Source organism: Miscanthus floridulus, chromosome 15, assembly GCF_019320115.1.
Source record: "Miscanthus floridulus cultivar M001 chromosome 15, ASM1932011v1, whole genome shotgun sequence".
In the NCBI taxonomy this organism is placed as follows: Eukaryota; Viridiplantae; Streptophyta; class Magnoliopsida; order Poales; family Poaceae; genus Miscanthus; species Miscanthus floridulus.
This window is the reverse complement of record NC_089594.1, coordinates 79,356,401-79,371,966: the sequence shown is the minus strand read 5'-3', so window position 1 is coordinate 79,371,966 and position 15,566 is coordinate 79,356,401.

Sequence of the window (15,566 nt, the reverse complement as noted above, 5' to 3'; positions counted from 1 at the left end):
TTCAAGCAAGCACGGGCGAGCAACTTGCGTTCTCGTTTGGTCTCAATGGACACCTTGCCGCCGATGATGGTGTGCACGCGATCAGTCGGCTTGACGTATTTATGACGAGGATCTGCATCGTCGTCGTCGTTGTCCTCGTTGCGCTGTTCCCCCGCGTCGTTAGGCTTGTCGGACGTATCCGGAGCCTGTTGACGCGTGTAGATAGTTTTGAGGACGCGGCAATTCTCCATGGTGTGGTTTGACTTAGGATGGAGCTGGCAGGGTCCCTTCAATGCTTTGGCGTAGTCGTCCTCGTAGTTTCGACGTCCGCTGCCCTTTTTCACAGTATTGACCTCGCCGTCGTCTTCCCGAGCGCGCTTGCTCCTGTAATCGTCACGGCGGTTACGCCGCTGATTACGTTGATCACGGTGGTCGCGGGGATCGTTGCGCTGGTTGCGGCGGTCAAAATTGTCGCTCCGACCACGATTGCCACGGTAATCGTCGCGGTGTGGGGGGTGGTCGGGTCGTGTAACCCTTGCTGCTTCTTCAACGATTATCTTTTTAGCGTCGTCAGCGTCCGCATATTTCTTAGCGGTGGCCAAAAGCGCTGTGACCGATTCGGGTCTCTTCCGGAGGAGCTTGTCTCTTAGGGCGTCGTGGAAGCGGAGGCCGGTGACGAAAGCCTCGATTGCTTCATTGTCGGATATTGATGGGACCTTGATGCGCATCTCCGAGAAACGCCGAACGTACTCGCGTAGTGGTTCATCCTTTCGATCTCGGATCCGTTGCAGATCGTACTTGTTGCCGGGTTGTTCACAAGTAGCGATGAAGTTGTCGATGAAGGCCTGCCTGAGCTCCTGCCAAGAGTCAAAATAGTTCGCTGGCAAGCTAACCAGCCATTGGTGACCTGCATGACCAATAGCGACTGGGAAGTAGTTAGACATGACGTGCTCGTCAGCCATGGCTGAGCGGCACGCAGTTTCGTAGAGCATGACCCATAATTCTGGGTTTTCCTTGCCATCGTACTTCTGAAGCTTCTCGAGCTTGAAATTCTTGGGCCATATGACTTGGCGCAGGTGTGGAGTGAACTGCTTCAGACCCGGCGGACTGTGGGCGGTGTCATACTCCATACGGCGATAGCTTTCGTGGGATGCACGATCGTCGGCTCTCTGGTTGATGCGGGCACGCAGATCACGTCCACCGAGGTGATGGCGGAGATCGTTATTGCCATCGCGGCGATCTCGATTGCCATCTGGATTAGCCCTGCGACCGTGGTTATCACGGCGATTGTCGTGGTTATCTCGGCGGTTGTCTCCCCGAACGTCGTGGCGGTTATCCTCCCGGCGGCGGTTGTCGTCCCGACCATCATCGCGACCGCCGTTTCCACCTTGACGGTTGTCTGACGGGTCGTTATTGCGCGAGCCACGCTGGTTGAGTGGCTGCGAGCGACTTGAGTATTGACGGCTATAGCTTGATTCGACAGAAACTGATGGAGCCCGGGCTTGGTTCATCTCTGCGGTCTGAGCCATAGCGGCCGTCAGATAAGCTTGTATGTCATCACGGATTACTTGAGTCTCGGGAGTGTTGGGCAGCCGCTGCATTGTCGCCATGGCGATGGCTACGTTGGCACTTGGGGTCTTGAAGACTTGTTTATCCCCTACCCTGTCGAAAGCATTGTTGAGGTCACGCGGTTGGACCCTTATGCGTCGTGCCTCCTGGTCTGCTTCAGCTTTGGTTTGCCGGTGATTAAACCGGTCAATATTGCGTGCTTCGCGTGCAGTCTTCTCTTGTTCTATTTCGCCAACTGCTGGCGGCTCGTCGTTGCTGACAACATGGATCAAATCCCCTCGTCTTGGCGGGAAAGACGGAAATTGGGGGAAACCCGGGGCGTGGTCTGGTAGATCCAGATCGTATTTGACGCCTTCATCTTTGTGACGCTGAAGCTCGGTGTGGACAGATGCGTTAGACGCGATGCTGGATGAGGAGCTGGAGTCACCCTCTCGGACGGTGTGGACGGATCCTTCCTGATAATCTTCAATCCGGACCATGTTGACGATGTTGCATGACTTCGGCCGAGATCGGTGTACAGGAAGTAGATCCGAGCGGCGTCGCAGGTTGTACGCGTAGCTGGAGGCAGCGTTTTGCAGGCCGTAGGGCTGGACCTGGTGGTTCTCTGTCGGGGCTTCGTACTCGCAGAGTCGGAGACCCGTCGCAAAGGCTGGCTGGCGACGAGCGGTGCGCCCCTCAGGAGTAGATATGACCACAAGATCCGTTCCGAATCGTGCAGGACGACTGGTCCGAGCTGGTCGGATAGATCTGTTGTGGGGAGATGTTACCTGCTCATTAGGTTGGCTTTGAATCGTACTTACCAGAGCTAGGGTTTCAGCGAGTTTGATGCCGACCCGATCGATGGAGTCGAGCAAGTCGGTGTCGTCGATATGTTTTCCTCTGTAGCGGGGAAGCAGACGACGGGTTGTCGGCGTGGCTGTAAGCGTGGTCGGAGCCAGATGTACCGTGGTCGGAGCCAGATCCATCATGGTCGGAGCCACGTTCGTCGTGGTCGGAGCCGTGTTCACCGTGGTCGGAATCGTGTTCACCGTGGTCGGAGCCGTAGCCGATGCAGGTGAAGTAGTCGTCGGCACGGGTTGAATCCACGCCTCCTCCGCGGTCATGGTGATGGAGACGTCGGGGCCGGTGGTCCAGGTGATCTGGCCGACGGTGAACGTGAGGCCGTTGGGCGTAGCCATGGAGCCGGAGATGATGATCATCTTGTTTGCTTGACGAGCAGTACGCACACCCCCTACCTGGCGCGCCACTGTCGACGAAATATGGTCAGCAGTCTACCTAGGGGTATGCCCAAGGTAGTAGATTATTGGCAGACAGATGCGCAAGCCCCAAACAAGACGGTGACGCAAGACAGACACGAGGTTTTATCCAGGTTCGGCCGCCAATAAGGCGTAATACCTACGTCCTGCGTCTGATTTGTATTGCTGTATGTCAATGAGAGATGTTTTTTAGAGGGGTCCCCTGCCCGCCTTATATAGTCTGGGGGGCAGGGTTACAGATCTGGAAACTAATCCTAGTCAGTTACAATTGCCATATGTAGCCGGACAAGAATTCCTATTCTAACCGACCAGGATCCTGCTTGGTCGCCAAATCCGTCTTGATTCCTTGTGCGGGACTCCGATCAGGTGGACCGAGCCGCACGTCGTTTTTCGGGTGGACTGAACCCATCGATCTGGGCCAGCCCAAGCTTAGCCGTAAGGGTATAGGGGTTAATACCCCCACATGATGACGTACCTAAACCCCCCTCATCAAATGCTAATGCCACTTTGACTTGTGCTGCATCTGCTCCTCCAACCATGTCTTGGCCTCAGTCTTCAGTAACTTGTCAAGTTCTTTCTTTCTCTCCTCAAACTGATGCTCTGATCGTGCACAACATAGAGCCTTTACCTTGTCTACAACCTCCTTCTTCAATTCCTCTAACGGTGCAAGAAATTAGCGCCAAAATGTCTCCTGCACCATCTATGCTCTAGAGGTGGGAACCCATCAAGCTCTTCTCTGGCTACATTTAGTAGTATGATGTGCCGGTGCGAGATCATACATACCCTGCGAGAGGTGCCAAGCACATTTGCGGAAGGTGGAAGATGTGGGTCTCAGGCTTCATCTGTCCACTACAGCGGTGAGTAGTGCTGGGTCCAAGTTAGGTAACTCAAAGTTGTCTACCCAGGAAAGCTCGAGGAAGCCATCACGCTGTAGGAACAGCATGTACCGCTCGTCTTAGTTGTGGGGCGTGAGTCCGTGGCCTCAACAGGACCAAGGGTGGCGGCGGCTCGAGGTCCAAGGGCAGGTGGGCTCGGTGCTACTCATCGTAGAATGTCTCAAGAAGGGGGTACACTGGATGTTGCACCATCCTGCTTCACAAAGACATGGAAATAGTTAGAAAAAAGGTGTAACAAATAAAATGCATTGAAATAACATGAACATAAATATAAAATGATTTAACCTATGTGATCCAAACAAACTGCTAGGGATATATAGCCCTACAAATTAAACCCAATGTGATCCAAACATACTACTAGGTATACCTGTGCATTTGTAATTTGGCTTTGTTTTTTGTGCCTGCTAGCCTTGTGACCTGGCTCATGGCAAATGGAATAGAAATTGGTACTACGATGCTGGTCGAAGTCTCCCATGATATACTTGTCTTGGCCACACCCTATAGCAGCATCCATATCGCCCTTAAGTTCCTTTTTCTTCCTCCTACCCTTCCCTAGCTTCAATTGTCCAGGATCCAGCAAGTAGTCCACTCCTAAGTATGGCGGCCACTGTCAGGTCATCGTATGGCTCGAAACTATGCTCCCATATCTTTAGGGTGAACGCCCGGGCGTACAAAAGGGACATGTATGTAGGACATTTGTAGTCTAATCCTAGTGCATGCCGTTAAAAGAGTGATAGCAAGGGGCATGCATAATTTGAGGGATATTGCAAGTGCACTTTGCATTCGCAAGGTCCACTCGATAGTTCCAGGCACCGTAATGTTCGCCACCCATGGTTGTTCCACTGGCGGCCCATACATTGTACACCATCCTCTATGATCCGAAGGCCTCACAGACTAGTTGATTGGCCCAAATCTCAGCTTCGTGCAAATGTTCTTTTTTGGCCTTTCCCCAGGGCCCATTGGTGGACAAGCTATTCTAGGCGATGGACCACCTGTTAACAAAGTACTGGTTGCACTTCTAAAAGGAAAACTCAACAATGCTGAAAACTAGTAGGCTTCAAGACTCCCCTAAAAACATTATTCAAAGACTCTAACATGTTTGTAGTCATGATGACGTACCTGAATCCCCCCTCATCAAATGCTAATGCCACTTCGACTTGTGATGCATCTGCTCCTCCAACCATGTCTTTGCCTCAGTCTTCAGTAACTTGTCAAGTTCTTTCTTTCTCTCCTCAAACTAATGCTCTGATCATGCACAACATAGAGCCTTTACCTTGTCTACAACCACCTTCTTCAATTCCTCTAACGGTGCTAGAAATTAGCGCCAAAATGTCTCCTGCACTATCTATGCTCTAGAGGTGGGAACCCATCAAGCTCTTCTCTGGCTACATTTAGTAGTATGATGTGCCGGTGCGAGATCATACATACCCTGCGAGAGGTGCCAAGCACATTTGCGGAAGGTGGAAGATGTGGGTCTCGGGCTTCATCTATCCACTACAGCGGTGAGTAGTGCTGGGTCCAAGTTAGGTAACTCGAAGTTGTGTACCCGGGAAAGCTCGAGGAAGCCGTCACGCTATAGGAACAGCATGTACCGCTCGTCTTAGTTGTGGGGCGTGAGTCCATGGCCTCAATGGGACCAAGGGTGGCGGCGGCTCGAGGTCCAAGGGCAAGTGGGCTCGGTGCTACTCATCGTAGAATGTCTCAAGAAGGGGGTACACTGGATGCTGCACCATCCTGCTTCACAAAGACATGGAAACAGTTAGAAAAAAGGTGTAACAAATAAAATGCATTGAAATAACATGAACATAAATATAAAATGATTTAACCTATGTGATCCAAGCAAACTGCTAGGGATATATAGCCCTACAAATTAAACCCAATGTGATCCAAACATACTACTAGGTATACCTGTGCATTTGTAATTTGGCTTTGTTTTTTGTGCCTGCTAGCCTTGTGACCAGGCTCATGGCAAATGGAATAGAAATTGGTACTACGATGCTGGTCGAAGTCTCCCATGCCATACTTGTCTTGGCCATACCCTATAGCAGCATCCATGTCGCCCTTAAGTTCCTTTTTCTTCCTCCTACCCTTCCCTAGCTTCAATTGTCTAGGATCCAGCAAGTAGTCCACTCCTAAGTATGGCGGCCACTGTCAGGTCATCGTATGGCTCGAAACTATGCTCCCATATCTTTAGGGTGAACGCCCGGGCGTACAAAAGGGACATGTATGTAGCACATTTGTAGTCTAATCCTAGTGCATGCCGTTAAAAGAGTGATAGCAGGGGGCATGCATAATTTGAGGGATATTGCAAGTGCACTTTGCTTTCGCATGGTCCACTCGATAGTTCCAGCCATCGTAATGTTCGCCACCCATGGTTGTTCCACTGGCGGCCCGTACATTGTACACCATCCTCTACGATCCGAAGGCCTCACAGACCAGTTGATTGGCCCAAATCTCAGCTTCGTGCAAATGTTCTTTTTTGGCCTTTCCCCAGGGCCCATTGGTGGATAAGCTATTCTAGGCGATGGACCACTTGTTAACAAAGTACTTGTTGCACTTCTAAAAGGAAAACTCAACAATGCCAAAAACTAGTAGGCTTCAGACTCCCCTAAAAACATTATTGAAAGACAGTAACATGTTTGTAGTCATGATGACGTACCTGAATCCCCCCTCATCAAATGCTAATGCCACTTTGACTTGTGATGCATCTGCTCCTCCAACCATGTCTTCGCCTCAGTCTTCAGTAACTTGTCAAGTTCTTTCTTTCTCTACTCAAACTAATGTTCTGATCATGCACAACATAGAGCCTTTACCTTGTCTACAACCTCCTTCTTCAATTCCTTTAACGGTGCCACAAATTAGCGCCAAAATGTCTACTGCACCATCTGTGCTCTAGAGGTGGGAACCCATCAAGCTCTTCTCTGGCTGCATTTAGTAGTCTAATGTGCCAGTGTGAGATCATACATACCCTGTGAGAGGTGCCAAGCACATTTGCGGAAGGTGGAAGATGTGGGTCTCGGGCCTCCATCTTTACCACTACAGCGGTGAGTAATGCTGGGTCCAAGTCAGGCAACCTGAAGTTGATTACCCAGGAAACCTCGAGGAAGCCGTCACGCCGTAGGAACAGCATGTACCTGCTCGTCTTAATTGTGGGGCGTGAGTCCATGGCCTCAATAGGACCAAGGGTGGCGGCGGCTCGAGGTCCAAGGGCAGGTGGGCTCGGTGCTACTCATCGTAGAATGTCTCAAGAAGGGGGTACACTGGATGTTACACCAACCTGCATCACATAGACATGGAAACAGTAAGAAAAAAAGGTGTAACAAATAAAATGCATTGAAATAACATGAACATAAATATAAAATGATTTAACCTATGTGATCCAAGCGAACTGGTAGGGATACATAGCCCTACAAACTAAACCCAATGTGATCCAAACAAACTACTAGGTATACCTGTGCATTTGTAATTTGGCTTTGTTTTTTTGTGCCTACTAGCCTTGTGACCAGGCTCATGGCAAATGGAACAGAGATTGGTACTACGATGCCGGTCGAAGTCTCCCATGTCGTACTTGTCTTGGCCATACCCTCTAGCAGCATCCATGTCGCCCTTAAGTTGCTTTTTCTTCCTCCTACCCTTCCCTAGCTTCAATTGTCTAGGATCCAGCAAGTAGTCCACTCCTAAGTATGGTGGCCACTATGTCAGGTCATCGTATGGCTCAGAACTATGCTCCCATATCTTTAGGGTGTTCACCCAGGCATACAAAGGGGACATGTATGTAGGACATTTGTAGTCTAATCCTCGTGCATGCCGTTATAGTGTGAGAGCGGGGGGCATGCATAATTTGAGGGATATTGCAAGTGCACTTTGCTTTCGCAAGGTCCACTCGATAGTTCTAGCCACCGTAATGTTTGCCACCCGTGGTTGTTCCACCGGCGGCCCGTACATTGTACACCATCCTCTGCGATCCGAAAGCCTCATAGACTTGTTGATTGGCCCAAATCTCAGCTTCGTGCAAATGTTCTTTTTTGGCCTTTCCCCAGGGCCCATTGGTGGACAAGCTATTCTGGGCGATGGACCACCTGTTAACAAAGTACTGGTTGCACTTCTAAAAGGAAAACTCAACAATGCCGAAAACTAGTAGGCTTCAGACTCCCCTAAAAACATTATTGAAAGACTATAACATGTTTGTAGTCATGATGACGTACCTGAATCCCTCCTCATCTAATGCTAATGCCACTTCGACTTGTGCTGCATCTGCTCCTCCAACCATGTCTTCGCCTTAGTCTTCAGTAACTTGTCAAGTTCTTTCTTTCTCTACTCAAACTGATGCTCTGATAGTGCACAACATAGAGCCTTTACCTTGTCTACAACCTCCTTCTTCAATTCCTCTAATGGTGCCAAAAATTAGCGCCAAAATGTCTCCTGCACCATCTGTGCTCTAGAGGTGGGAACCCATCAAGCTCTTCTCTGGCTACATTTAGTAGTCTGATGTGCCGGTGCGAGATCTTACATACCCTGTGAGAGGTGCCAAGCACATTTGTGGAAGGTGGAAGATGTGGGTCTCGGGCCTCCATCTGTCCACTACAGTGGTGAGTAGTGCTGGGTCCAAGTCAGGCAACCTGAAGTTCATTACCCGAGAAAGCTCGAGGAAGCCGTCACGCCATAGGAACAACATGTACCGCTTGTCTTAGTTATGGGGTGTGAGTCCGTGGCCTCAATGGGACCAAGCGTGGTGGTGGCTCGAGGTCCAAGGGCAAGTGGGCACAGTGCTACTCATCGTAGAATGTCTCAAGAAGGGGGTACACTAGATGTTGCACCATCTTGCTTCACAAAGACATGGAAACAATTAGAAAAAAGGTGTAACAAATAAAATGCATTGAAATAACATGAACATAAATATAAAATGATTTAACCTATGTGATCCAAGCAAACTGCTACGGATACATAGCCCTACAAACTAAACCCAATGTGATCCAAACAAACTACTAGGTATACCTGTGCATTTGTAATTTGGCTTTGTTTTTTGTGCCTACTAGCCTTGTGGCCAGGCTCATGGCAAATGGAACAGAGATTGGTACTTACGATGCCGGTCGAAGTCTCCCATGTTGTACTTGTCTTGGCCATACCCTCTAGCAGCATCCATGTCACCCTTAAGTTGCTTTTTCTTCCTCCTACCCTTCCCTAGCTTCAATTGTCCAGGATCCAGCAAGTAGTCCACTCCTACGTATGGTGGCCACTATGTCAGGTCATCGTATGGCTCAGAACTATGCTCCCATATCTTTAGGGTGTTCACCCAGGCATACAAAGGGGACATGTATGTAGGACATTTGTAGTCTAATCCTCGTGCATGCTGTTATAGTGTGAGAGCGGGGGCATGCATAATTTGAGGGATATTGCAAGTGCACTTTGCTTTCGCAAGGTCCACTCGATAGTTCTAGCCACCGTAATGTTCACCACCCGTGGTTGTTCCACCGGCGGCCCGTACATTGTACACCATCCTCTGCAATCCGAAAGCCTCATAGACTTGTTGATTGGCCCAAATCTCAGCTTCGTGCAAATGTTCTTTTTTGGCCTTTCCCTAGGGCCCATTGGTGGACAAGCTGTTCTAGGCGATGGACCACCTGTTAACAAAGTACTGGTTGCACTTCTAAAAGGAATACTCAACAATGCCGAAAACTAGTAGGCTTCAGACTCCCCTAAAAACATTATTGAAAGACTATAACATGTTTGTAGTCATGATGACGTACCTGAATCCCTGCCTCATCTAATGCTAATGCCACTTCGACTTGTGCTGCATCTGCTCCTCCAACCATGTCTTCGCCTTAGTCTTCAGTAACTTGTCAAGTTCTTTCTTTCTCTACTCAAACTGATGCTCTGATAGTGCACAACATAGAGCCTTTACCTTGTCTACAACCTCCTTCTTCAATTCCTCTAATGGTGCCAAAAATTAGCGCCAAAATGTCTCCTGCACCATCTGTGCTCTAGAGGTGGGAACCCATCAAGCTCTTCTCTGGCTACATTTAGTAGTCTGATGTGCCGATGCGAGATCTTACATACCCTGCGAGAGGTGCCAAGCACATTTGTGGAAGGTGGAACATGTGGGTCTCGGGCCTCCATCTGTCCACTACAGTGGTGAGTAGTGCTGGGTCCAAGTCAGGCAACCTGAAGTTCATTACTCGAGAAAGCTCGAGGAAGCCGTCACGCCGTAGGAACAGCATGTACCGCTTGTCTTAGTTGTGGGGCGTGAGTCCGTGGCCTCAATGGGACCAAGCGTGGTGGTGGCTCGAGGTCCAAGGGCAGGTGGGCTCAGTGCTACTCATCGTAGAATGTCTCAAGAAGGGGGTACACTGGATGTTGCACCATCCTGCTTCACAAAGACATGGAAACAGTTAGAAAAAAGGTGTAACAAATAAAATGCATTGAAATAACATGAACATAAATATAAAATGATTTAACCTATGTGATCCAAGCAAACTGCTAGGGATACATAGCCCTACAAACTAAACCCAATGTGATCCAAACAAACTACTAGGTATACCTGTGCATTTGTAATTTGGCTTTGTTTTTTGTGCCTACTAGCCGTGTGACCAGGCTCATGGCAAATGGAACAGAGATTGGTACTACGATGCCGGTCGAAGTCTCCGATGTCGTACTTGTCTTGGCCATACCCTCTAGCAGCATCCATGTCGCCCTTAAGTTGCTTTTTCTTCCTCCTACCCTTCCCTAGCTTCAATTGTCCAGGATCCAGCAAGTAGTCCACTCCTAAGTGTGGTGGCCACTATGTCAGGTCATCGTATGGCTCGGAACTATGCTCCCATATCTTTAGGGTGTTCACCCAGGCATACAAAGGGGACATGTATGTAGGACATTTGTAGTCTAATCCTCGTGCATGTCGTTATAGTGTGAGAGCGGGGGCATGCATAATTTGAGGGATATTGCAAGTGCACTTTGCTTTCGCACGGTCCACTCGATAGTTCTAGCCACCATAATGTTCGCCACCCATGGTTGTTCCACCGGCGGCCCGTACATTGTAGACCATCCTCTACGATCCAAAGGCCTCACAGACTTGTTGATTGGCCCAAATCTCAGCTTCATGCAAATGTTCTTTTTTGGCCTTTCCCCAGGGCCCATTGGTGGACAAGCTGTTCTGGGCGATGGACCACCTGTTAACAAAGTACTGGTTGCACTTCTAAAAGGAAAACTCAACAATGCCGAAAACTAGTAGGCTTCAAACTCCCCTAAAAACATTATTGATAGACTCTAACATAGCCACTTCGACTTGTTCTGCATCTGCTCCTCCAACCATGTCTTCGCCTTAGTCTTCAGTAACTTGTCAAGTTCTTTCTTTCTCTCCTCAAACTGATGCTCTGGTCGTGCACAACATAGAACCATTACCTTGTCTACAACCTCCTTCTTCAATTCCTCTAACGGTGCCAAAAATTAGCGCCAAAATGTCTCATGCACCATCTGTGCTCTAGAGGTGGGAACCTATCAAGCTCTTCTCTGGCTGCATTTAGTAGTCTGATGTGCCGGTCTGAGATCATACATACCCTGCGAGAGGTGCCAAGCACATTTATCCATAGAAGTTGCATGAACCATGACCATGAATCATTGTTTTCTCCCTCTGCCACTGCAAACGCTAGTGGCACTATCTGATCCTCTGGATCAACAGCTGTCGCCATCATCAACACACCCCTCTACTAGATAGTAAGGAAAGTGCCATCAACAAGTATGACTGGCCAACAACTGTGGAAAGACTGTTTCGTCTGTGCAAAGCACCAAAACACACGCAGCAGCTCATGTGTTTTCTCTTCGGTGGAGGAGAGGAAGTACCTACCTCCTATGAATGGAAACCATCTCAAGCCGGGGTTGTAGTGAGCCATTGCACACAATATCCTCGGAACCCTATTGTACGCTTTCTTCCAACTACCCCAACGAATCTCTAAGGCTAGCTGCTTCGCACACCACGCGTTTCCATACTTTGGAGTATAACCTATGAAGCCAAACACTACTATAGCAGACCTATCACAGCCACTTCGTAACCCCCCATCATAGCCGAATTTGGCCTCGGCAGTAAACGATCGACGGTGATAGTCGAAGTCATCACGGTCGGTTAACAACCGACCGTGACGATCCTCAACACCATCGCTTTGTTCACCGATCTGTTTGTGCCAAAGCAAACATCACCATTGTGTGGACTAATGAACCACCTGTGTAGTGGCCACGATAACTATCATCTTGCACAATGAACCAACTATGTGTGGTGCGAGTTCACCATCGCTTTGGTGGCCAACACATCTGTACAAGTCAAACATCACCGTTGCTTCGACGTATGAACCGTCTGGTCATAGGGCATGGTCACCGTCGGCTTGCCTTGTAGGTTACTAAATGATTCGGTGGTGATACACTTTTCATCCCTACCACATCATACGTATAGCGGCAGGTGTTGGACAGATTTGCATTTGGTTTTAACAATATTTACTAATTCAGCTGGGTCCTTAATAGCTTACTGAACACACAACATACAGATGCATTACATCCATACATCATGTCCACAAATAAGAGTACTTTTTACAATAACAATATGGATGCTAACATAGCATCTTTGTGAACTGATGTCTAAACACAAGCGGTACATAGATTGCATACTAAAGGTATTGATCTCTACAGACTTACATAACCAAAATGAATATAATTACTGCATCCTTTGGATTAATAGCCAATGTGGCACTCCTGCTTGCAAGGAAAAGTGAATATAATTACTGTATCTTTCAGATTTGTAGCAAATGCACCATGGAAACACTCTTCTTCAGCTCATATACATTGCAGGCAAATTGTTGAAAAGCACTCCACAACCTACACAACTCAGCAGAATTAATAATATTCAACATAGCATTCCTTTAGTTTAAGAATTGTTGGCAGTCCTTAACTCATATTTGTAACCACCAACTGCTACATAAAATCCACTCAAATGAGCACCGAATCTAGTAATAGGGTTTACAACTAACAATTTCTTTGAGTTTTGGAGATTTACTCATTTGCAAAGGACAATTGTGAAAACACATCAAGATGGGCTCAAAACAAATCAAGAAATAGAAGAAAGCAACACCATACACTTGCATGGGCTCAAACACCAAAGGAGAAAGGCCAATAACTGACGAAATTGGACTCCACACATGCGGGGATGAGGCCTAGGCCCATCAAGCAGCCCGCCAGCCAAAGGCGGTCGGGGGATGGCGCTACCTAGGGGCGGCAGCACCAGGGGGGTGGCCACACCCCTGGCACTGCATCTCGGGCCCAAGTCACGCATTGCGGTTCAATCAATGCTCAAGAGGGTAGTTTGGGGGTGATTCTCTGAATATTTCCCCCAAACTGACCTCCTAGCCACTACAAAAGGAGGAGGGAGCTTCCCTCACTCAACACACTAAAGAAAAGAATTGAAGAAGAGAAAAGCTACATTCCTACCTTAGCTTCTTAGCTAGAATTAGTATAGGGAGTGAGTGAGAAAGAGCAAGAGAAGTTTTGTAGTTGTCAGATCACTCGAGCATGTACATCGACGAACATCTTGCTATTTGGAGTAAAGAGTTCGTGTTCTTCGGTGGTGAGTTCTTAAGTAAGTTAGTCTTGTTTACTACATACTTGAGAGTTCATCGTTCATTCAAGTAACGAATACTCTAGCAGAGGACTCCTGATAGAGACAGAAGTTCCTAGCCAACGCTAGAGTAGTAACCAATAGCGTAGATGTGATGTCTAAGCTAGAAGTTACCTTCGTTTGCCTCATTCCCCATGGTTGAGGGGTAGGCGGCAGGTGGTGACAGCCCTGTTCATCCAGTGTAATCCTCCACATTCGGGTTCGCCGTAGAGCTATAGGCCGGCATTGCTTGGTAGACCAGGTGATATCCGGTGCCCGAAGTAAGTTTATAGTGACCAAAGCTATCTTAACCTAGGATCTCTATCCTTAGAAAACCTCACTACCCAAGCTACTCTCCTTCTTGTTATCTTTGGTGAACTAGCTAAGAGACTTTTCACCTCCGTTCCTTGTGAAAATATGATACCCTGAATATTTCCGAGTGAAGTGCTACAATGGTATATCCATGCGCTTGCGCATTCTTTTGCATATGTTAAGAAATACCAAAAAACATTTCTGGCACCGTTGCCGCGGAACGGTCATCGTATTATCTCTGAGCCTAGTTCACCCGTGTATCCCTTATTTTACCTTTCTTTTCTTTATTTCTTTTCCAATGGAGCAACCTACCATCCAACAACATCCTACTCCTAAGGGCGAGTTCTCAGAGCCACCGCAATGTTCGAAGCCAATGATAGCTTCTAACTATGAATTCTATCCTGGCTTTATAGCCATGATTCGGGAACAAACCTTCTCAGGATTACATTATGAAAACCCTAACCACCACCTATGGGTGTTTGAGCAGCTCTGTGCGTGCTTGACAATCTCAGGCATGACACAAGAAACACTTCGGTGGAAGTTGTTTCCCTTCTCTCTTAATGAGAGAGCAAAAAAATGGTATGCCTACAACATAGGTAAGGTAAATGGAGATTGGGAAGAATTGAGAAACAGATTCTGTCTCGCATTCTTCCTTATATCACGAATCGCTTTCCTATGACAAGAGATTCTCAACTTCCGCCAACACGAGAAGAAAATTATAGGTGCAGCCTGGGCTAGATTTTCAATCCTAACACATCCTGGCCTAGACTTATCTTTACCAAACCATGTGTTGCTACAACACTTTTGGTTAGGTCTTAGCAACGACTCTGTCCTACATCTTGATATCACTGCCGAAGGTTCATTTAACCATAAAACCACAGCGGAAGGAGAAGCGCTCCTAGATCGCATTCTAGAGAACACTCCTCCCCTGGAACCTCTTCGAGTAGAACTTGAATCAAGTCATGAGGAAGTCTCTTTGGCTGAGTTTGAACCTTTACCCCCTATCCAGAGACCCTCACCTAAACCAAAAAATTTAGAGGAAGATTTTCATCCTTCAAATTTTCCTTTCAAGGATGAACTTTTCAAAGATTTTGGAAACACCACAAAATATTCATGTCAAAAGAAGCCACCAATTCCTGTCACTCCTCTTGACCCATTAGATGAAGTTTTCTTAGCGAAACTATCAAGGAGTTGATAACCATCATGAGTAGCGAATGGGTTGAAGAAGCGAGGCTTTCTTCTGAAGAAATTCAGATTCACACCCCTTCTTTAACCATCCAATGCCAACTCTACAAAATTATGGTGGATATACTTTATAATCCTACTGTCGGAGCAAACCTCATGTCCGCATCTTTTGCACACACCTACCTAGGTGATGAACCTCTTGCTCCAACAGTTAAGTCTCTCAAGTTCGCCCTGAGATCTAGCCTAGAAGGACTCGAGATACTCAACAACATAACAGTTCATCATGGCAATGTTGAAATGGCCCTTGATTTTCATGTCTTTGACATCAAATATTTTGACATCATGATAGGGCATCCTTTAGAAAAACTCTTCTGGGAGCCACCAGCATCAGGGAACCTAGATTTAAAGTTAGGGAGAGACACTTTTTCTATTCCTATCATTCGAGCCAAAAACTCGGTGGTAGAGTCTCTCCCCTACACAAAACCATCCAAAGAGGTCATGTCTGTCTCACACTTTGAGTCTCCTAAGTCATCCTTAGAAAAAATGCCAAACTCTTCATTCAAGAAGAGGATGACTTAGGAGAAACTAAAGAACTTCCCACACAAGAAACACTGACACGACCTCCAATCAAGCTTAAACCCCTACCTGCAGGCCAACATTAAGCTTTCCTTAATGGCAACTCTAAAACTCCTATAATCATAAGCAAAAAGCTTTTAGATGAGGAGACAACCAAACTCA